Source organism: Myotis nattereri (genome assembly GCF_964212035.1).
Source record: "Myotis nattereri genome assembly, chromosome: 16".
Classification (NCBI taxonomy): Eukaryota; Metazoa; Chordata; class Mammalia; order Chiroptera; family Vespertilionidae; genus Myotis; species Myotis nattereri.
The window spans coordinates 20,745,199-20,769,235 of record NC_138091.1 but is presented as its reverse complement, the minus strand read 5'-3'; the positions used below and the strand labels follow the sequence as shown (position 1 = coordinate 20,769,235).

Below are 24,037 nucleotides of genomic sequence, written 5' to 3'. Positions count from 1 at the left end.
TTGTCCCAGTGCCTTACTTTTGACCACCATCATTTTCCACCTGAAATACTGTAATGTTTTCCTAACTGCTTGATTACTGGTTCCCTCCCCATGGGTCCATTGTGAGGCACTTCAGCCCAGGAAAATTATTAGTGTTAGGAGGAATTTTTCACAACTCAAAATCTACACAATTAGGTTATTTCTATTGTAAATATATTTACAAAATCAAGTGAAAATACTTTTAAATAGCGTTTTGTCAGCACAAATATATAGTGAATTACCAGCTTCTTAACTCTCTGGATAATTTAGCAAAGACCATAAATTTGAAGACTGGAATGGAATGCAGGGGAGAAAACACATTCTGATCCTTGTGTTGCATAAAGGGGACTCAAGTTACTGTTTTGTTCTGGACTCTATAAATAGAGAAATGAAGGGTTAAATATGTCATTCTACTATTTAACTAGGTATCCACTAACAAAATTTTAAAAAGTAGAAATCACTATATCAAATCAAATCAACTGTAGTCTATTATAGAAAGAGATGTATATCCTCCAATTTTTAGGTTAAAAGAAAAAAATCTACCAGGGTCACATACCTAATTTAACTTTCATTAGAAAGGGAAAATGAGTGAAATTCCAAGGCACTTACATCTACCAAAGAAAGAGAACAGACTGAAAACTGTCAGAGGGGTGAGGGGCTGCAGAACAGGTTGGAAAGGTGAAGGAAGCCCTGGCTGGTGTGGCTCAGTTGTTTGGGCATCGCAGATGCACCTGAAGGTTGCTGGATGGATTCCAGGTCAGGGCTCATAAAGGGATTGCTAGATGGGTCCCCAGTAGTGGGTGTAGGAGGCAGCCTCTGATCCTTGATTCTCACATCACACTGATGTCTCTCTCTCTTTCTCTTTCTGTCTCCTTTGCGTTCTCTCTCTCTCTCTCTCTCTCTCTCTCTCTCTCTCTCTTTCTCAAAATCAGTAAAAATATTTTTTAAAAAGGTGAAGGGATCAAGAAACAAAGCAACCAACCAACCAAAAAAAAAGACCTCATAGACGCAGGCAATAGCATGGTGATTACTAGAAGGGAAAGTGAATGGGAAAAGGCAGTAGAGGGTATAGTGTGGATAAATGGTGATGGAAGGACACTTGACTTAAGGTGGAGCACACAAAATACAATATACAAATGATGTAGAATTATAACCCGAAAACTATATAATTAAGCAAGACCACTCCAATAAATTCAATTAAAAATCTATAAAATGTCTCTTAAAAAAGAGAAGTTTGCCTTCTTAGGAATGTATTTGATAAAGTTGAAAGATTTAAAAGGAATATTTGATTTTCTTTTCTTTTTAATTTTGGAGCTAATAAAGATCCCGCCAAGTAACTAATACAAGGTGATCCATGGACTGGAAGATGTCCTTAGTGACACAGATGTGTAACATGGTGGGTCCCAGTTTCTGTGTCCACCTGCAGCCCTCTTCTCTGCCTCCATTCATGTATAGATGCTTATCTTTGCAAAGTGTCTTTTGACCTTAGATGTGATGTATTGGAGACACCTGTCAATCATGTTGAGCCATCTTGGTGATATGAATCTTTGGCAGCAAGTGGTCTGCTCCTAAGACTGTGGAAATTCACTGGAACCTGGGAGGCCTGATGACAGGGACTGTCAGGAGACGGCAGAACCAGTCTGGCTGTCTTTGCACGTCTCCCCTTAGAGGTGTGTGTCTGTCGGAGGTTTGTATCCCCTCCCCGCACAGTGTGTCTCCCAAGATAGAAACCCTGCATGTCTCTCTTGTTTTATATGCAGACTTGGGCTGTTTAAGTTCAGGGTGAAAAAGTTAACTTCAAATTCTGAAAAGCATTGTTTGGTCTGAGCCCTTGGGTTTGGGGAGGCTGCCAGTTCTAGAGTGGATGCCTCTGGTCTTGGGATGCGGTGAGAGTGTCTGGGAGCATTTAAAAACGTCCTTTGCATACCCTTGCGTATACAGAGGTAAGATATGGTCATTCTCTGCCTGTCACTGCCCCAAACAAAAACATCCACTGTCTACCCTCCTGGAGGCGGGCCTCTCGGTGATTACAATGGAACACCTTAGCCATGAACTTGACCCGCCAAGGAGTCTGTGGTGGTCACTGAGAATGAATGAGGGGAACGGGACTGTGCTATGGCCACCTGTGGAGATGTCAGCTTACACAGGAGCACGGCCCTGAGACCCTCTCCCAGCAACACCCACACACCACAGCACTGAGCTGGGAAGATGGAAGCCTCTTGTTCACGGCAATTATTTCTTGGTAGGAGGAGTGAATGTATCTTCTTTTGATCACATTTAAATCCTCATTTAACTAAAAAACATTATTTTTTTCTGCCCAGCTCATGTGACTCAGTGGTTTTGTGTTGACCTATGAACCAAAAAGTTCCCAGTTTGATTCCTGGTTAGGGCACATGCTCAGGTTGCTGGCTGGATCCCCTCAGGGGGGCACGCAGGAGGCAGCCATTGAATGGTTTTCTCTCATCTGTGTTTCTGTCAGTCTATCCCTCTCCCATCCGCTGTCTCTAAAATCAATAAAACGATATTTTAAAAAACTTTTCTAAAATCTTTAAAAAATCATATATTTTATTGCTTAATATGATGATAAAGAGGAACATCTGACTTTCATATCTTTACACTCTGCATAGTAGAACAAAATACTACCCACAGATAAACGCTGCCTGTCCAGGAAAAGAAGGATTTTATAGGTGTCTCAGAGACCCAGGCATTTCCCTATGGTTTACAACTCTCATGTCATAATTCTCACAGTGGTCCATACCCCAAAGTAGTACAAATATTTAATATTGAGGCTTCTTTTTACATATAATGTTTGCCTCTTAGGGATTTTCCCTCTTAATAAAAATTGTGTTCGTTGCCACCAAATCCCAATCAGTCTTCGCATCTGATTCATTACGTAGTCAGGCAGGAAAGGACTCATATGCTCTGTGAAAACCCACAAAAGGTAAACCCATGGGGACACATAGAGATGAGGGACTGTCAGGGCTTGCGGGGGAGGATGAGCAATGACGGCTACCACCTGGATTGGTCTGGATGAAATATTCTGGAGAGGGATTGTGAGATGATGCGATGGTGGCCAAAAATTGTGAATGTACTTAATGATGTTGAATTTGGCACTTTGAAGGATCATAGAATTAAATTTTATGTAACTTAAGTTAAATTTGTTAATAGTATTTTATAAAATTTTATTCAAAATGCATTTTATTTTACTCAATAGCATAAGAAAAACCAAATTCAAAGTATATGTAAGATAAACACAAACATTTTGAAAACTGCTATTATTGGGGAGGGGAAGCCCTCTCTGCTATGGCAGCTGACACAGGCTGCCGCCCAGGACCTGGGACACAGGCCTCCCAGGAGCTGAGGCGAGTGGCCCACAAGCTGCAGGTGGGTCCACATCTGGGAGCTCAGGGACAGCTGTGCCTGGAGCCTGCTCTGGCTCAGGAGAGGGCGCCAGAGTTGGCGTTTCCTCTGTAGATATTTCTTCCTCTTGCTCTGGAGCTGCTTCTGTAGATCCAGGAAGAGACCATGTTACCACCATGACTGCCTTTTGTGTGCCTTCCAAAAAAGCAACCTCCCATCTCCATCACTGAAGTCCCAGTTCAAGCCCCCACCCCAGGAAGTCCTCCAGACTGCAGGCCCTGGGCACTGACCTGAGCGGCTCTGTGCTCCTGCCTAAGCCCAGCCTCTGGGAGCTCTTCTCTGTGTGGTCCAGCCCCATCCCCTCCCCCTCACCCACACCACCCACTCCACATGCACAGCTCTCTTTGACTCCCTTCCTTTTTTCTAGGAGAAGCCCTCAGACTTCTGTCCTCTTGCAGAAATCTTCCGATGTGTGGGGTCCAGGGTTTTGCTAGCATTTCAAAATCACAGCCCCCATACTCCCCTCGCAGCTCTGATTCCAAGCCCACTCACGTTTTGTGCTGGTCCAGAGGTCCACCCTCGTCTTCAAAACATGGGAAGATGCAGCGATACCTCGAGGAGGCCAGGAGGATGTCACATCAACTGTCCTGTGGACACTATGAGCCTGTGCAGCCTAGTGTGGCTGAATCGCTCCCGACTAGAAGGAAGGTCTGCATTGCAGGGTTGGGGTCTGCTCTGTGCACTGGATTATGGTCAGTGCCTAGAGACGTGTCTGTACCTGGCAGGGCTTCTCATCTATTTCCTGAATGAATGAACCCAAACCAGCCCCCTCGCCCCTTAGATAGCTGAGTGAGCCTGGGGTCCCTCTGCTCACCCCTGGGATTTCTAATATGGCTTCACCCAACACAGGGACCCCTAATGGATGTTTAAGCTCTTTATCAAAAAAGAAAATAGTATAGCCCAGGACCAGAGGAGAATCACAAATGATGGTGAGGCTTTTTCAAGAGGGAAAGAAAATGGCGAGTGAGCACAGCCACAGCCCCTCCATCAGACCTCTCCACTGTCCAGAAACCCAGAGAGCACTTTCCAGGGAGAACCCCCGGAGTCCCTACAATAACCCTATGAGGCTGGGCCTAGGCTCTCCCCATGTTCATAGGACCAAACACTCAGAGAGATGCAGTGACCCGAACTCACAGCAGCGGGTGGCTGAGTGACCACGGTGCTGTGGACGGGCAGGGCTCACCTGGTACATGGTTGGTCCCACATATGTTGGTTAGTAGCACATGTTCTGTATTCACACAGAAGGGTGGGTGGGTGGGGACGAAGGTGGGGTTGCTGCACAGGAAGGCTGGCACCAGGTATTTGGTCAGTTTGTCCAGGCGGGGTGCCTGGGCGGTCTCCACCTTATAGGTCCTGTTTTGTCTGTGAGGATCAAGTTTATGTGGAAACCAAGTGAGTGGTGCTGGGGCCACTGTTTGGCCGCTGGAGCCCAGGGCTGAGCTGACTGGACTCTGTGTTCTGCTCAGGATGCCCCCAGGGGAGTCCAGCCCTTGACCCCTGGCCTCTCAGCTCTTGAGTCTGGGCACACAGGGGAGCCGGCTCTCCCGGGCAGTAGAGTCCTGGCTTCCAGGAAGGGCAGGTGGAGAAGGTGAGTCCAGTTCTCGCTGGGAGTGTTAGGGGTCCTCAAGCCAAAGCCCACCTTCCATGATTCTCCAGCTCAGCACTCCTGCCTGACCTCCCACCCACAGAGAGTTCTGGTTAATCAGCAGAGCAGTTGGGGCTCCCAATGGGGGCCCCACATTAGTTTCCGGGCTGTGAGCACATTCGTACTTAAGAAGGTTTCTCTTTGTGTTTCCAGGGTCGGTCTCTGCTCTAAACTGCAATGTTAACAGAAGAGCAGGTGGGCCCTCAAGTGCTTGGCATCGGCAGGGCCACAGGCAGGGCTGGGAGGTGGAGTCGGAGCCTGCAGATGCAGATGGGGAAGTACTGGACATGGGAGGACCCTGGGCTTCCAGCTGGAAGAACTTCAGGTCAATCCACACCACACCTTCCATGAGGACCCGCAGCATGTTCTCCTGGTGCTTGGCCCTGCAGAGGAGGCGGCTTATGCCCTCCAGGCACTGGCTTTCATTTCATGTCCCTTACTTCATGTTCTTGGGCAAAAACACCTCCTTATTCTTCTCCTCGGAGACACTGTCATGGACACGTTGGACGTGGCTGCAGCCTCACCACTGCTGGGCAGCCTGCTGATCTAGAGAGACTAGACGGCGCACTTGAGTGTGTGTTTGGTGGTAGCCAGGTCTTTGTTCTCCAAGTCTCTCTTCCTGTCTGAGTAATCTACCTTAAGCCCCATCGGCTCAGCATTAATGCCCTGCCTGGGGGAGGTGGGTGGGGTGGGCAAGGCCTCCTGTTGGCCGCAGATCTGTATGGTGGGATGGATGGAAGCACACTGAAGCCCAAGGGACTGCATCATCTGTGTCTCCTGACGTGGCCGAGGGCAGTTCCACTATTTCAGGTTCCATCCTCCCACCCCCCACCCCCACCCCGAAGGGAATGAGGTGGAAGGACTCCTCACTGGGGCTCTTCTGTTGTAGGTGAGCATGGCTTCCTTGAAGAGCAGCCAGCGGACACAGTTGGACCCCTGAATGTACTGTGTGATTCTCAACACCATGCCCAGCCTGTCCTGCATGGGGCTCTGGGCCTACAGCTTGGGAACAGGCCCTGCCAGGACAGGTCGTGGAAATTGGGGAGTGGTAATTGATGGAGCGCAAGCGCCTGGCCATGGGTGTTAAACCGGTGGTGTTCCGGGGTTTGGGGCTCCCTTCTCCGTATCCCGCACAGGAAAGAGAGCGTGTACCGGTTCCTTCAAATGGAGGCGCCTCAGGGATTGAGAAAAAATGAAAGACAGACACAAAATAGAAAGTACAGCTGGGCCTGGGTGGGCTTCTGTCCTCCTCTAGCAGAGAGGCAGAGAAGACCAAGTCCCAAGACAGCGTGTTTATTTTATAGTCCTAATTCCCCAAAATATCAGGAGGTTTCACCAAAACTCAAGATAAGGGAGGTATTCCAGGTACTTGACTGAATTTACATAATAAAAACCCAGTCCTGGCACCTGGGCTTTGAAGAGTCCAGCTGAAGGCATTCTCACCTTTTGGCCAGAAATGCCCCCAAGGTAGGGCTATGCCCAAGCCTTGGGTTCAGTCAACATGACTTAAAGAAAGTCATGGCGCCTTCCCTGGCAGGGGGCCTCCCACATGTGGAATGATCAGGAAGCTCATGGAGCCTGTCAGTTGGGCTTCTCATGTGACAGCAGCTCCATGAAGACCCACAGCACAGCGCTGAAGTACTGCTGTGCTCCCACCACCACGATCTTCAATGGCTCCGGGGGCTGAGAATTGCGGGGACAGTATTTCTGCATCCATGAGACCATACAGCTGAAGGCCACATGGACCTCAGCCTTAGAGCACGTGCACAGCCCGGGCAGCATGTGTTGCTGCAGGACTCAGGCGGGAACTGCTCCTGCCAGTTGGAGGTGCTGAGGAGGAGGATGTTCTGGGGCAGCTGGTTGTCGGAGATGAGATGTGGTTCAGCTGGTCGAACACCGTCTCCCTGGGGATCTGCAGCTGGCTCAGCCGGTCGGGGAAGTGCTTGTTGTCCAGGCTGTTGGCCCACCTGTTCCTGGCTGTGCCACCTGCCGCTCCTTCAGGGATGTGCTCCAGCCCCAGCGGCCGCCTGCTCCCCCTGGGATCTGGTGGAGGCGATGAGGACTCGCTCTTGGTGACGCACCCACAGTGTGGCAGCATCTCAGTGAACAGGTCCAGGGCAGAGGTCTCTGCCTCTTGACAGTCCTAGGGCTGTGCCAGCCAGTCCTTTGGGTAGGTGTGCTGTCGGCCACCGAGGATGAGATGCCATTCCTTGGTTTCTTGGGGCTCATGTTGTCTGTCACCTGGATTGGACCTGGAGGCTCCTCCTGGCGCTGGCACTGTAGCTCTCTATCTGACCGCTGGGCTGAGACAGGGCTTCCAAGTATGGCCTGAGCCAGGGACTCAGGGTCCTGAGGACACTCTCATGGGCTGCTCTCACTGGGGTCCCCTAATGAATCATACAATAGATTCATGTCCTCAACTTCAGGGATATTCTCGGAAGACTTCTGCTGCAGGTCCAGGTCTTCCTCCCACTCTCGGATCCTGCGAAGCCACTCCCCAACTTTCTCTTTGGCAGCTTCTTGCCTGGTCGTGAATGGCAATACGTCACCTTGGTGCTGCTCTTTGGCGTCTCCCACATCCAAGTCTTCCTCCTCCTCCTGGTGCTGCCCGTGCCAGGGACCAGGGCTGGCCTGCTGCTCAGAGATTTCATGAAGCCTGGACTTGGCCTGCTGGGTGCTGTCCTTGGTGTCCATGGGCTGGCTGGAGAGGGAGGAGATGCTCACCTCAGCCACGTGGACAGATGCCTCCCTGAATGTGGTGTAGAGGCTCAAAACCTTTACCCCTTCAGGGGCTCGCTGCAGCACCTCAGCCATGTCGAGGGTGCCCATGGCGAGTGTCTGGTAACCCAAGACGGTCTGGTCTTCCAGCCGAAGCTTCTTCTGCAGCAGGATTTGCAGCTTGTTGCCCTCCTGCTTGAGGGAGTGGTGGTACTGCAGGGAGAAGGTCAGTGCCAGGTCGGTCTGCACTGGTCCCGTCGGGGGCAGCACAATCTCGTCTGACCTCAGGACGCACTTACTGTCCTTCAGCCTCACAGCAATGACTACGGAGGTGAGCTCCTCTTCCAGCGCCTTGAGAATCACCAGATTGGTCAAGGTGAGGCTGCATAGCCTGGGCACGCAGGTGGGGCTGGAGTAGTCGACCTTCCAGGTTGCAAAGATGTTCATGGGCACCTGTGTGTTGCAGGCAGCTGGCATGCTGCCTAGGCCAGCGGGTGGTGATGAAGCTGTAGCTGCAGGCCCCACAGCGGTCTTACTTCCATCCTGTGTTGGGACAGAGGGGACACATGCCATCAGAGGCAGCTCATAAACTGCCAGGTGCGTTGGGGGCTCCAGCTCAGACTGAACCCCCAGGCACTCAGTGATTGGTGGCAAGAGGTGGGGCAGGAGTGACCAAAGGGGCCACACACTAACCTGGCGGCCTTGCAAACTCAGAGACCTAAAGTAACCACAAAGGATGGTCTGAAATGAAAACTTTCAAACTAAAAGCAGTTTACGGTGGGCAGTCACATGCTAGACTGGCATCTTCCCTGAGCAGGGTCAATGTTTACCTTAACTGAGTCTGTCTATTGTCTTTTTGCATCTAGAATGACATATCCTTGGAACGTCAATGTAATTTTCCTTTATTCAGACCCTCAAAGCACAGGCGCCGCTCTGCTCTCTGCAGAGACCACACATCCCTCATTGTTACCGAGTTCATCGTTGACTGTTAACTACCCTGCACACACCTCAGTGAAGGAAGTGCGTGTCTATCATTGTATCTTCCATCCAGGCCCAGAGATCTCCCTGCTGCGCTTTCTCCTGGCTCCCTAATCTATCACTTAGGATTTCATGGGACCCACGTAGGTCTCCTGTTTGAATTTTAATGTATAAAATAAGGTGCAGAGCTGCCATTCTCCAGAGCATTATCTACATCTGTTGAGATTTTTGTTTCCTGGCAATTGGTGACACTTTAGCTCAAATAACCTCCCACATATTCTTCACAGGTTTGACAATTTCTCACATGGACATGAGAAAATCTTCCTGGCAGGAAAAGTAGACTTGTAGGTGGGGACTGGTGAAACACATTAGTCCCTGAGGTCGTTTCTTAGCAGAGGAAGGACAGCACCTCCCTGTTTGGACAGTATCAGTCCTGGGATTTCTGACAGAGCATCCCACTCTAAGATGGGAACATGGAGGCTTTTCCTGGGGTGGGAGGGTCTGGATATGAGGACAAGTGGGGTGTTCAGGGCAGCACTGTTGACATGGCAACAGAAGGGGATCATGTCCAGGTCCCACAGCAGTGAAGAGATGGAATCCACAGCCCTGATTACAGGTCCCCCTCCTGGTATGTTGTGCAGCCCAGGGAGGCCCCAGCTCCTGACCTGGAGGGGCCCCAGGGATGTGGTCCTCAGGGCAGCACATGGCAAAGCAACAGACTTGGTACCATGATCCCCACATCCTCTTGGGAAAAGCATCCCTATTCATCACGATGTTGTGTAAGAGCGGGAGAAGGTGTGTAAGGATTGTCAGGCCAAGGTGGACACATGGAGATGGGCATTAAAAAGGAAAGGCTGTAGAAAAATACACAAATACTCTTGACTGAGCATAAAGTGAAAGGAAGCAAAGTCTTTCTTCTCATACTCCTAAAACTTTGTGGGCAGTGACTTTGTATCTCATCTGAAAGGGGCTGAACAGTGAGAGTGGGTTGGGAGGAGGAGATGGGAACCCAGATTCCATTGGAAATTAGAATCCGGAAGGGCTCTCAGGGGAGTCACAGGGCAGCTTCTGGAACCCAGGGACCCCTTTGATTGCAAGGGGTCCTGAAATCTGGGTCAACCCAGCACCTAGACCAGCCGTGGAGAAACTAAGGCCCGCGGGCCGGATCCGGCCCGTTCGGCTGTTCTATCCGCCCGCGAGCTGAAAGAGCGGAGGGTTCTCTTGCTCTCCCCTCCGCTCCTTCACCAGCAGCAGTGTTCACATGGCAACGTCGGGAAACACGGCCGCAGCTCCTTCTTCTGAGTCCAGTTTAAGAACCCATTGTGGCCCTCGAGTCAAAAAGTTTGCCCACCCCTGACCTAGACTCACCCTGCGACCTTGCTGCACGCTGGAGAGTGACTGGGGCACCTGTGCCTCCTGCAGGGGCATGGAGGTGAGGACCCCATCCGTCAGCTCCTCTCCGTTCTCCTGTGCGGAGCTCTGTAAAGACAGCTCCCAGTCACCAGGAGGAAAGCCTCAGAGCCCTGTTCTGCTGGTTCTGTGACCCTGTGACCCTCCACCCCAGACACACTGTGATCTGCTGAGACCTCCACTGGAGGAAAAGGTGAGACAGCCTGAGGTCTAGGATGCCCATTGGCACAGATAAAGGACCCTCTGTAACCCCATCTCCACCTGCCTGCCCTGTCCTGGGGTGTGACCATGACAGGACTGCTAGGTTATCCAAGACCCAGCAACCTCTTTCCGTCCCAGCGGTATGTGGGCTGCACAGGGATGGCGCACAGAGGTGGCCTGGCCTGAATGGGTCTGACCCCGGCCACCTTGTGTTACCTGAGACCAAAAGCTAGGAAGTGGATAGATACGTCGGGAATGACGGTTGAACAAACGTCGAAGCCGTCCGAAAAAGCTCTCACTGCCGGGTCTCCGGAAGCAAGAGCACCAATCACGGGGAACACAGCAAGGAAACATCTTGCTCTGGCAAATGCCTCTTGGCAAGTGAGCTGCCTGGTGGGCTAGATGTGGTTGCCTGGTTACGGGGTTGCAAGTCCTATTGGATAGTGACCTCATACCTGGGATTGTCATCCCTGAGTCCCCTCATCTCATGACAGCTATGCAAGTAGTCCTGTGGGCTGCTGTCTGCAGACCCCTCTCCATGAAACACCTTATCTGTACACAGTGGCACCAGCACAGCCCTCTGCCCAGCCCCCTAGAAGCTCTGGGTGCAGCCAGGGTCCCAGACTTGAGGAAGCCGACCTGGGTACAGACTCAACCCCTCATTCTTACCTCTTCTTGACCCTGGATAAGTCATTGTGCCTGTCAGGCCCGTCTCTCTCCTGCCTGCACAGTGGGTTATGGAGCAAGAGCTTCTTAGGGCTGTTCAGGCTCCTGTGGGGGAGGAGCTGTAAAGTAGGAGGAGAACAGTCACATGTAGGTCGTGCCTCCAACCTCTTTTCCTTCCTGTTGTCACCTCCTCTGTGTCTGCTTTTCTTCTAATCCCACCCAAGGTCATCACATCTAGAGAGAGAGAGAGAGAGAGAGAGTGTGTGTGTGTGTGTGTGTGTGTACATGCCAGTGCTCCCTTTCTGGATCCCAGAACAAAACGGCCCCCACATAGGGAGGAACAGGCAGGAGCTGCCCAGTATGTCAGGATTTCTAATTTCCAGACCAACTCTGTGGGAGGTGGGAGCCTTGCCCTGGAAGTTCTGAACATTCCTGAACTCTGGGCTCTGAATGTCATGTGCCCCAGATAGTCCCTGTCTGATTCTGGGCCTCAGTTTCCTAATTATCCAATGAGGATGTGATTCAGAACTGCACATGTGTGAGCTCAGCCTAAGAGGCCCAGCTCTCTCCGCCCTGGGTCGGCTGTGGACAGAGACGCGCCTCTGTGGTTCCAGGCATGGGCACCTTTTCAGACAAATTCTGGCCAAATGCCTGGCTAGACTGCTCACCATCTCCCCCATGCCATCTCCATGTCTGTAAAGATTCTACTAGCACAGCCTTCTCCAGAGCCCCTGAGGAAACCTGGGGGCACCTAGGACCCCCCTTTGAAGATACTGCTGGGTTTATCTCAGGCTCTGCATTCTGACCGTCTGTGATCCTGGGCAAGGCATGGACCTCTGGGGTCACCAGTTCCCTCCTCAGTGACTCCCCATGGTCTCCACCTTCCTCGTGTGGTGTGAATGTGTGCCCTCCCCGTAAGTGTGGGCGTCAGTAGTGACTCCACAGAAAACGGCAAAGGGATCCAACATGACCCCCATGATTTGGTTCCAAAAGTCAGTGCCTGGCCCGGCCAGAGTGGCTCAGTTGGTTGAGTGTCGTCCTGTGCACCAAAAGGTTGCTGGTGTGATTCCATGACAGGGCACATGCCTCGGCTGTAGGTACAATGCCTGGTTGGGCGGGTACAGGAGGCAACTAATCAGTGCTGCTCTCTTGCATGGATGTTTCTCTCTCTGTCTCTTTCCTTTCCTCTCTCTATAAAATCAAATAAAAAATTTTTTTTCAAATAGTCAGTGCCTGCACACTTGCTCACACTGAACTGTTTTCTCTCTGTCTGTCTGTCTCTGCCTCTGTCTCTGTCAGGCCACACTGAGGAATAAGCCTCTGTGCTGTGAGTTGCTGCTGGAGAGACCCACATGGCCTGGCACTGAATGAGACCAACAGACAGAGAGGAAGTCAGGCCTTCCATCCAAACTGAATCCCAAAGACCCCCCCGCCCCCGCGTGAGCTCAGACCCTCAGTGAACAGATCCTGCCTCAGGTGAGACCACAGAAGTCCCAGCTGGCCATGCGGGATTCCTCGTCACAGACGTGTGAGCTCATATGTGTGTGTTGGTTAAGTCTCTAGTGTGGGGTAACTCTCAGCAATAGGTCACTAGCACAGTCGTCCCACACCAGGCCCTGGGCCTGCCCCCCCCCCCCCCCCCGATCTCCTCCCAGTTCCCTCCAGCCACCCCGACCATCTTTCTAACCTCCTCTCTATCCAGACACTGTCTGCCTCCAAGTGTCTGCACAGCTGTGCCTTCCGCCAGGCTAACTACACCTGAGTGTGTGCAGGACTGGCTCCTCTGGTGCTGCTGCTGGGAATATAAATGCCGCCTCAGTGCAGCCTTCCAGCCCCTCACCCAGGAGTCTCCAGCCCTCCTCGCAGCACCTGCTCCCTTTCCACACAGCCACTGCCCTTCCCTCTCACGTGACTGAGTCTGCGTGGTGTGTCCACCTGCCCTGCAGCCTGTGAGCTCCTAGAGGGCAGGGCCTGTGGTTTCTCCGCATGGACCAGTGTGAGTGCTCAGGGCACAGGCGCTGAGGTAACAGAAAGGCAGATCCATCCACCACAGACCAGCTCAGTTCTCAGAGCCAAATTGACTTTGTCATTTTAAATGGCCCTAGAAGGATAACCATGTAAGTTCATCCTGTGGTTTAATCCTGTTGTGGGGGGGATTACCTTATGCTGGATTATGGAAAAAAAAACACCAAATTTCCATAGCATGTGACTATGTTTTCCACATACCAGTGCTGGTGGGTGGGGGGAGGATGCTCAGATTGGAGAGATGCATCCTCTGTGGTCACTCAAAAACCCAGAGTTCTTCCATTATGGGCCTTCTTCATCCCTAGGACCACCCTCCCCCCGACCCATGTGCTTCCATTAGCCCAAAGGGACAGGCCACAGAGAAGTGCATGCTGGGGGATTGTATCCATGAGGTCTGCCATGGTGTGCATCAGTCCCTGTCCTCTCCCACTGACAATGGCAGCTCATAGGGCAGCAAGGGGGGCTGGGATGTACCATCCAGCTGTGCACCCCAAGTCAGGTGAATGGATTTGATGGACAATTAAAGGTCTCTGCCACCGTAACTCATTTAGAATTAAGGTGCTGCTCACGTCTTTACTGAGTGCTCACTGTATGCCAAGTGCTGTGCAGAGCTGGATGGAGATCTGATTGAGCAGCACCTTGGCCTGGAATGAGCTTCTGATCTAAATAAGGTAAGACACGAGGTGCCAGCATTTTAAGGGAAAAGAATAGGGTGCGTATGCTCTGGAAGGTTAATGAATGATTCCACATGTGGAAGCTACCTGGAGCTCATAGCAGCCGAACTGCACTTTCAGAGGCAAACAAGATGTGGTTGGCCAAGAGGTCGGCAGCAGGTCAGTCATGAACAATGTGCCATAAGAGGGGCTGTGCAGCCACGCAATCATAGGTTCAAAATTATTAAAGAGCAGGGATAACATTCATGTTAAATGAACGGGGAGTGGGAACATTGGGTGACCCCATATTGGGGATAACACTGTGTTTAAATGTAGATGAAAGTTTACAGATAGGTTGAGGGTAGTGTCTTCTAAACTGTTTGTTGTTTAATCAGAAGGCTTCCATCAACATGCTTTTTGGTTTATGTACTATTTCTTTCAACCAGACATATACCACTGTGATGTAGGCCCATAATCCCCACACTTCCCTGCCCCTTCCCTGGAGTCCAAGGGCTGGGACCTGGTCTGGCTTTTCTGTCCTGGAACCCAGGGCCTGACTCAGGAGCTCAATGCAGACTCCCTAAAATGCCAGACTTGGGACAAAGCCTGTTTCTTCCTAGTGTGAAATGATGGGACAGTGACTTCTACTAGAAGGCACCCCAAAATATTAACTCTGACCGATTTTATTTTGGTCTGAAGGCAAGCCCAGGCAAAGGCTCAGTTTGGTGTCTGCTTCCATTGCTGACATAACCATGAGCCCCACAACACATGTGCCATGTCTCACTCATCCACTGGAGGGCAGTGCATTTGCAGCTCATGACAATGACTTTGACCCACTTCCAACTTTGACAAGTTTGCCTTCTTCAGCAGGTGCTTCATGAACTTCAAGGGTTTCTCTAAGGAATATTCATTTGATTTTTTTTCTTCAATTTATTTTCCCACACAGTGGGTTTTCTCGTTGTTTTGTTGATGGTTTCTTTTGCTGTGCAGAAGCTTTTTATTTTGATGTAGTCCCATTTGTTCATTTTTTCTTTAGTTTCTAGTGCCCTAGGAGCTGTATCAGTGAAGAAATTGCTTTGGCATATGTCTGAGATTTTGTTGCCTTTGGATTCTTCTAGAATTTTTATGGTTTCCTGTCATACATTTAAGTCCTTTAGCCATTTTGAGTTTATTTTTTGTATGGTGTAAGTTGGTGGTCTAGTTTCATTTTCTTGCATATATCTGTCCAATTTTCCCAACACCATTTATTGAAGAGACTATCTTGGCTCCATCGTATGTTCTTGCCTCCTTTGTCAAATATTAATTGAGCATATTGGTTAGGGCTGATTTCTGGGCTCTCTATTCTATTCCATTGATCTATATGCCTATTCTTGTGCCAGTACCAGGCAGTTTTGAGAACAGTGGCTTTGTAATACAACTTGATATCTGGTATTGAGATCCCACCTACTTTGTTCTTTCTCAGGATTGCTGCAGCTATTCGGGGTCTTTTTTTATTTCAGATGAATTTTTGGAGAGTTCGTTCTAGATCTATGAAGTATGCCGTTGGTTTTTTAATGGGAAGTGCATTGAATTTATAGATTGCTTTGGGTAGTATGGACATTTTAATGATGTTGATTCTACCAATCCATGAACACGGTATGTTCTTCCATCTGTTTATGTCTTCCTCTATATCTTTTTCAACATCCTGTAGTTTTCTGAGTAGAGGGCTTTTACCTCTTTAGTTAAGTTTATTCCTAGGTAGCTTAATTTTTTTGGTGCAATGGTAAACGGGATTGTTTTTATAATCTCTCTTTCTGAAAGTTCACTATTGGTGTATAGAAATGCCTCAGATTTCTTGGGGTTAATTTTGTATCCTGCTACATTGCCAAATTCATGTATTAAGTCTAGTAGCTTTTTGATGGAGTCTCTAGGGTTTTGTATGTATAATATCATGTCGTGTGCAAGTAAGGACAGTTTTACTTCCTCTTTTCCAATTTGGATGCCTTCTATTTCTTCTTCTTGCCGAATTGCAATGGCTAACACTTCCAGTACTATGTTGAACAGGAGTGGTGAGATGGGGCATCCCTGTCTTGTTCCTGTTCTTAGGGGAAATGGTGTTAGTTTTTGTCCATTGAGTATGATGTTGGCTGTGGGCCTGTCATATATGTTTTTTATTATGTTGAGGTATGATCCTTCTACTCCCACCTTGCTTAGAGTTTTTATCAAAAATGGGTGTTGAATTTTGTCAAATGCTTTTTCTGCATCAATTGATATGACCATGTGGTTTTTTTCTTTCAGTTTGTTTATGTGATGTATCACGTTTATTGATTTGCGGATATTGTACCATCCTTGCATCCCTCCTTTCAGTCCTTGATACACACTTTGTGCCTTTGCAGATGCTCTTCCTTCTTTTTGCAAAGCTCTTTTCCCAACTTTCTGAGTGTCAGATGCTCTCAGCTGTCTGACTCAGCTTAAGTGTCTCTCGGAGAAAACCTCCCTGACCATCTAATCTAAGAGGTTACCCTTTTCTCCCCACCCCCATGATCTCTATTTCAGGTTACTGATTCCTTGCGGCATTTATCAGTTTGTGGTTATTTTGTCCTGTCTGCTTGCTTTGAGAAGCTCTCTCCTGTCCTGGTTTACAAACTCCATGAGGGGAAGAAAAGCCATCGTGTCCATCCTGTCCATGGTGGGATCCCCAGCACCTGGCCCAATCCCGCCATCAGAGATAATTATATTCTTAAGATAAATTTCCAGAACTAGAATTTGTCTAATCAAAAGCAGGTCCTTTTTGTTTATTTGTTTTTTAAAGTCACAAAATGACAATGTTGAATGTACACTTTTCTCCTTTTCAGTGTGTGTGGAAAAATACTCAGTAATATGGAGACAGTATTTTTCAAGAATAGCAGAGAATGAGAGAGAGAGAGAGAGAGAGAGAGAGAGAGAGAGAGAGAGAGAGAACTGACTGTGTAGCATACTTCCAAGATTTCAAGAAATATAAAATCAAATTTACAAAGAACTGGAAGAACAAATATAAGCAGTTTGGTATTTGCTTCAATGACTAATCCTATCATAATGATCTATAATAATAAAAGCATAATATGCTAATTAGACTGGACATCCTTCTGGACGACCTCCCAGACGAAGCCAGGGCTGCCAGGGAAGCCCAGGTCCCGGGTGCCAGAGGGAAGGCGGTGCTGGCAGCCGGGGGAAGAGGAAGGCCCACTCTTGCATGAATTTCGTGCATCGGGCCTGTAGTTTATAACATAAAAGCAAACAGTTTCTGGGTCTCATGTATCTGCAATAATAATCAGTATAATTTATAATTGTTATCTTTGCATCTTGGAGAGATACCTTTCTCAGTATTTGTGATTTAGCTCCAAAAAGTTCCTTTTGCTATTTCTTTAAGGTATTGAGTTAATTTTTTTAAAAGAACTTGTTTATCTTCACCTTGATTTACCAGTAACGAGTGCTGTGAAAATTAATCCTGTTTCACAGATCAGACTGGCAGGGCTGCATGAACCTGACAGTTTCCATTAACTTGGGGAATGCAAGTTGAAACTATCTCCCAGGAGGACACTCTGGCAATATGTATAACAATGAAGTGTGCTTCCCTTTGAATGTACCTAGAAATGTGTCCAAAAGTGATGTACAAAGATATTTACTGATTCATTGTCTATAATAGGGAAGACGGGGAAAAAAGCTAAATATCATCACAATATTGATTAAAAATATAGATGATGCAATCACAAAATGTAATAGCATGCAGCCATTAAAAATGATGAAAATATTTACAAGTATGTTCACCGGCACACTGAGTGAATAAAAATAATTTAGTAAGAAAACAAAATTGGAAAACTTTTGTTAACAATACCTGGGGTGACTTTTACTTCCTTTACATTTTATATTTAATGATATTTTAAAAATTTCAACAAAATCCAAATAATAGAAAATAAACATATGTGGATGCAAATTTAATATGGAAGTTAATGCAGCAGATATCATAATAAAAAGTAAGTTTGGCACATACAAAAAACCAGCTGTGGACCAACTTATTAATAAATATGACTACAAAAGACTAATTAAACATTAGCATATCTACTTCATTAGTTTGTACTGGAACACAAGTATGGTTTAATATTAGGAGAGCTTTTAAAAGCTCTACTCCTAGGCTCTACCCTTATGTTCACTGCAGCATTATTTACAATAGCCAAGATACGGAAGTATCCTAGGTGTCCATCAACAGATGAATGGATAAAGGTGATGTGGTGCATATGTACAATGGAATATTACTGGACCATAAATAAGAAGGATTTTACCATTTACAACAACACTGATGGGTCTAGAGACTCTAGAGGGTATTATGCTACGTGAACTAAGTCAGGCAGCAAAAGACAATTACCATAGAGTTTTATTTATATGTGGAATCAAAAAAACAAAACAAAACAAAAACAGACTCATAAAAGAGGAGGCCAAAGAGATGGTTACCAGAAGGGAGGGTGTGGGGGATGGGTGAAAAGGGGAAGGGAAATATAGTCAATAATATTGTGATAAATTCGCATGGTGACAGATGGCTATAAGAATTGGTGAGGTGATAAAATGTCAATTCACTATATCATACACCAGAAACAGTATAACCATATAAGATTGTAAAGCAACTATATTTAAATTAAAAAAATAAAAATTCTCAGATGCTGTAGGTTTTTTAGAAAATTAAACTTAGGAGTGAATATTCTAAAATAAAAAACGTATCTTTATAAAAGTTAATAAAATGTTCTAGGCACTGAAAAAGCATCTAATCAAAAATGCAACAGCCAAATCTGATTATTAAAGTACTATTGTCAAATACAAACAGAGAGATAGTTGCTAAATGTCTTTCACTTAAAATCCTCTAAAAGTCCTCATTGCACTTGGAATAAATTTTACAGTCTGAACAAGACCCTGCAGGCTCGGGACCCCGTTGGCCTGCACAACTTCCTGTCCCACACTCCCCTCTTTACTCCAGCCACACTGGCCCGTATGTCATTCCTTCACCCCAGTGAGCTCTTCCCCACCTCAGGCCTTTGCACACACACCTCTCTGTCTGCAAGGCTCTTTGCTCAGGACTTGATAGGACTGACCGTTTTCTCCTTTACATCTCACCCAAAAAAGACATCAACATGTGGAAAGTGTTCTCTATATCATGGAATTAAATAGAGTTTATTTATATTCTCTCATTTTTTATTTTTAAAATTTTCATTCCACCTTTCAAAAGGAAAAGGACACAGTAAAATGTATTAATCTTAAAGACATTTAAAATGTCTTTGGTAAGATCTGAAATATTGATCTAAAGTTTTCCTCTCAATAATTAAACGGCTGTCCCAGTGCTATCTGTTGCCACAGGGCCTTTAATGATCCACGCAGCCCCACATGTGCTCAGCCGTGTTCCTGACGTCGCTGCCCAGCCCCCGTGACCTGCTCACTCAGGCACCCAGTCCGCACTGCTTGAGAGTCCTTTCCAATGGACAGAACACGTCCCCTTCTTATATTCTTTTCAACTGTTTCCAGATTTGTTTGCATATTTATTTTTAGATAAAATTCAGAACAGTGTTTGTTTCCCCAAAACCCTGTTATGATTTTTACTTCAAACTACATTTCCAGCGGGTGATTGAAATCGAAAGAGATGGCGCCCCTCCTCCCGCCATGCGAAGAGGCACCCTCCGGGCCGCCACCAGAGTTGGGCCAGGCCCATGTCGCAGGCAGCCAGGACCCGCACCTGAATCTGCCCCAGGCCCCGCTGCCCCCTGCCTGTGCCCACTCTGGGGCCTCCCAAGCCAGCGCAGTGGCTCGGCCAGCACCAGGCCTCCCTGGCCCCCCTGCCTGTGTCCGCTCTGGCTTGGGCAGCCCCCCTTGTCTGTCTCTGTCCCCGCTCTGGGCCTCACCTGCCCATGCAACCTCCTTCTGTCTGGTTGTGACCTGTTATGGCGTCCCAGCCTAATTTGCATATTACCTCTTTTTATTTATTTATAGATAGATAAGTAAATTTTAGATTCATTCAGAAGAATATGTGCCTTTGCAATAGTTTATCTCTCTATCCAGAAATGAGTAAGTCCATGATTTATGATGAAATGGGGAAATAGAGCGTTGAAAGGCCCTGGGCAATTCCTGTTAACATCTTACTGCTTTAGATGATTTTGTTGATGTTACACTGTGTATTTCCACCTGGTGATTGTTGACATACATATGTATTTATAATAGTAATGGGCAATATATATTGAGTGCCCACCACATCCAACTCTTTATGTTAAGCACTTTATTACGCAATATTATCCTTGCAACTCATTTTTCACATGAAAAGAACAAGACTTAAAGAATCAGCTAACGTGCCTGAGGTATTAATGCAAGTGGCAGTGCCATGCTTCTCACTAAAAAGGTTTTTGTTAGTCACACCCACAGATAAGGTTCCCTTACCCAGACCAGGACCAAGGACCTAACCTCCAACTGAGGTATGTACCCTCGACTGGAATCAAACCCAAGACCCCTCAGTCCACTGGCTCCCAACTATTCCAGGCTAACAGCTCTGTCTCTTCCTCTCCCTCACAGGCTGCTCTAATTTCACTGAAAACATCCAGAATGTTCTTCTGGTCACTAGTATAAAGAATCCTATTAAACTCACTGAAGTCACATGTCCACATACAACCATCATCACTGTGGTCTGGCCAGTGAGATGTGCTGATACCTCCACTCTGGGCCCTGACCACACCCCCCAGAACCAGCTGGATGTGGAAACTGGCAGCTGCTAGAAAGGGGGGAATGGAAGTCGTGTCCACCACAGGCCATTGTCAAATAAATATTTGACTTCTGGTTTCCACTGTGACATATAAGAGCTTGGGAGTCCTTACTTCCATCCTTACAGGAAAAAAAAGATGAACAACCCAAAACACAGGAACTCTTTTTCAATCCATCTGAAATTAACTATGACTATGAAATTAATCTTTGCTGCTCCAAACCACGGAGATTTAGGGCTTCCTTAGGACAATACAACCAGCCTATCTTCCTGACAAGATGGAAAACATCTTTTCCACTCAAAGTGAGAGACAAGATCAAAAAGCATGATAAGAGAAGACAGATTTGACCACATCAAAATGTAATGCATCTGTTTGGCAAAACACACATCAAAAGGCAAGCTAGAGAAACCATTTGCAACTTACATGGCAAAAAGCTGGCATCCATGACAATTCAGATTTGCTAACAATACAGTGGAACAGAGGGCAAAAGGCCTCAAACTGAAATCAGCCAAAAGTATGTGAAAGATACCCAACTGCAGCTTAAATCAAAATGAAAAATTAAATGAAAATATTGCTATTTCTCGCCCTGGACAGGTGCCTCATCAGTTGGTTGGAGAGTTACCCATACACCAAAAGGTTGCAGGTTTGATTCCTGGTCGGGACACATACCTCGGATGTGGGTTCTGAAAATGTTCTGGAGCTGGAGAGTGTGATGCTATGGAACAGCTGCGAAAAATTGTGAATATACTCGATGTTGGAATTTACACTTTAAGAACCATACAGTTAAAATTTATATAAATTTATTTTTAATATAATATTACTACATTTTATTTAAAATACATTTTATTTTACTCAATACTGTAAGAAAAATACACTAAAATTCTAATTGTATTTTAAAATTCTTAGAATTTTATCCACAATGCAAGATAAACACAAATTCTTTAATTGCTATTATTGGGGAGGTGAAGTCCTCTGTGGTGAGGCAGCTGCCACAGGCTGCCGCCCAGGACCTGGGACCACAGGCCTCCCAGGAGCTGATGCGAGTGGCTCACAAGCTGCAGGTGGGTCCACATCTGGGAGCTCAGGGACAGCTGTGCCTGGAGTCTGCTCTGGCTCAGGAGAGGGCACCAGAGTTGGCGTTTCCTCTGTAGATATTTCTTCCTCTTGCTCTGGAGCTGCTTCTGTAGATCCAGAAAGAGAACATGTTACCACCATGACTGCCTTTTGTGTGCCTTCCAAGGAAGGGACCTCCCATCTCCATCACTGTAGTCCCAGTTCAAGCCCCCACCCCAGGAAGTCCTCCAGACTGCAGGCCACTGGGCACTGACCTGAGCAGCTCTGTGCTCCTGCCTAAGCCCAGCCTCTGGGAGCTCTTCTCTGTGTGGCCCAGCCACGTGCCCTCCCCTCACACACACCACCCACTTCTCCTCCTCCTGTGTCTCCGCCTCAGTGGGCTCAGGTGCTCTAGCTGTGAGTGGAGATGCTGGGCCTGGTTTGGCAGCTCTTGGAATGGAAAGGTGAGCTCTATGGAGGCCAAATCAAGCTGAGAAATTCTGGCGGCCAATAAAAATCTTCAGGGTACGGGTCCAGCCAGATGCCCAGGATGCAGGAGATGGCCCGGGGGAGAGAGATAGGTAGAGAGCAGGGTCTGAGGCCTGGCCTTTCCTTCCACAGCCCTCCCAGAGCACCACTCAGAGAGCCTGGGGTCCTGTGCCTGCTGCTCCTGCCCATCCAGAAGCCAGACCTACTCCTTGTCCACCTTCAGTCTGGCAGTCCTGGCAGAGACGCGCCTGGTCACCCAGGAGGGGCTGGCACAAAGCCCTCCTAACTGACAGCTCTGGATCAATGAGGGAACCACCTGTCCCCTTCTTCAGGGGAACCTGACATGCTCTCTCAGTGTCCCTGTCCCCTCCCACTAACCTCACACCCAAATGACAACTCCTAGAGGACAAGGAGGGCTGCAGTCTACTCTGTTCATGTCACTCATTGGCACACAGTAGGTGCTCCAGGAATAGCTGACCAATGAGTGAACAAGGATAATCCGTCTGCACCTCTGGCTGCCCAGAGACCTCCTAACACCTCAAACTTTGGCTGCTACACCTACGTGCTGCCTAATTCACTAGCTGCCCTGTGAGGTTCTTCTCCTCCATTGACATTTAACTCCCATGGGAAGAGAGCAACAGACAAGCTGCCACTGAGGAGGTTCTACCCGATTAGTGAGCAAGGTCCCTGAATAGGGGTGCAGACTGGGCTGGGATTAGAAGCAGAAAGGTATGAATTTTCTGAGGGGCTCACTCTGTCCACTGACCTCCCCACTCGCCCACACCACCCATATCCACAAGCACAGCTCTCTGAGTCCTGCCCTTTTTCCTAGGAGAAGCCCTCAGACCTCTGCCCTCTTGCAGAGATACCACCATGAGTGGGATCCAGGGTTCTGCCAGCACCTTGAATTCAGAACCCATACTCCCCTCACAACTCTGATCCAAAGCCAAATCACATTTTCTGCTGGAGCAGAGGCCCACCGTCCTCTTCACAATACGGGAAGATGCAGCCATCGGTAGAGGCCAGGAGGACGGCACATCAGCTGTCCTGTGGACACTATGAGCCTGTGCAGCCTAGTGTGACTGAATCGCTCCCGACAAGAAGGAAGCTCTGAGGTGCAGAGGCTTGGGGTCTGCTCTGAGCACTGGATTATGGGCAGTGCCTAGGGACCTGTCTGTACCTGGCAGGGCTTCTCCTATATTTGCTGAGTGAATGAGCCCAAACCTGCCCCATCTCAGACAGCTCAACCCTGGGGTTTCTGATCTGGCTTCATCCGGGACCAGGACCCATAATGGAATCTCCAATCTCTTTAGAGTGCTTAGCCCTGGGCCCTGAGGAGAATCACAAATTTGGCAGAGACTTTGTCAAAAGCAAGAGAAAATGACCAATTGGCTCAAACACAGCCCCTCCAGCAGACCTCTCCACTGTCCAGGCACCCAGCGGCACCCCACTGAGACCCTACAATCACCCTATTGGGCCTCACATTCGGGGGAGCAATCACTCAGAGACAGGCAGTGACCTGAAGATTCACAGCGAACAGGTGGCCAATGACCACCGTGCTGTGCAGGGGCAGGACTCACCTGGTACATGGCGGGCCCACACCTGTCGGAGCAAACGCTCTAGAACAGCACGGGAAGGTGGGGACAAAGGCGGGGTCCCTGCCCAGGAAGGTGGGCAGCTGGTATTGCCCAGTCTTTCCAGTCAGTGAGCCCAGGTGGTCGGGACCACACGGGTCCTTGGTTTTTCTCTTCCGTTCTGCCCCGTGAGGAGGGAGTGTATTGGACACCACGGGAGGGGAGTGCTGGCGCCACGGGGCCGGTTGGCAGCGGGCCCAGGGCTGGCTGACCAGCCTCCGTGTTGTGTCAGATGCCCCATGGGAGGCCGGCGCTGAGTCGGGCACACGGGGAAGTGGACTCTCCGGAAGCAGAGTCCTGTCTTCCAGGAAGGGCAGGTGCTGATGGTGAGAGCCTTTCACAGTAGCAGTTTTGGGGTCCTGAGGGCACTCTCAGGGGCCA

At 48.4% G+C, this 24,037-nt stretch overlaps 1 pseudogene across 1 annotated transcript in view; it reads right to left on the bottom strand.

The window, feature by feature from the left end:
* LOC308531825 (phosphofurin acidic cluster sorting protein 2-like) overlaps positions 1-23,611 on the bottom strand; it is a 185,539-nt pseudogene extending 161,928 nt beyond the window's left edge. Inside the window, exons 1-3 of the transcript in view lie at positions 23,603-23,611; positions 10,148-10,258; positions 8,016-8,344 (exon numbers count right to left, since the gene is read on the bottom strand). The product of the transcript in view is annotated as a phosphofurin acidic cluster sorting protein 2-like (transcript). The remainder of the gene's footprint in view (positions 1-8,015; positions 8,345-10,147; positions 10,259-23,602) is intronic.
* Between the last annotated feature and the right edge of the window lie 426 nt (positions 23,612-24,037).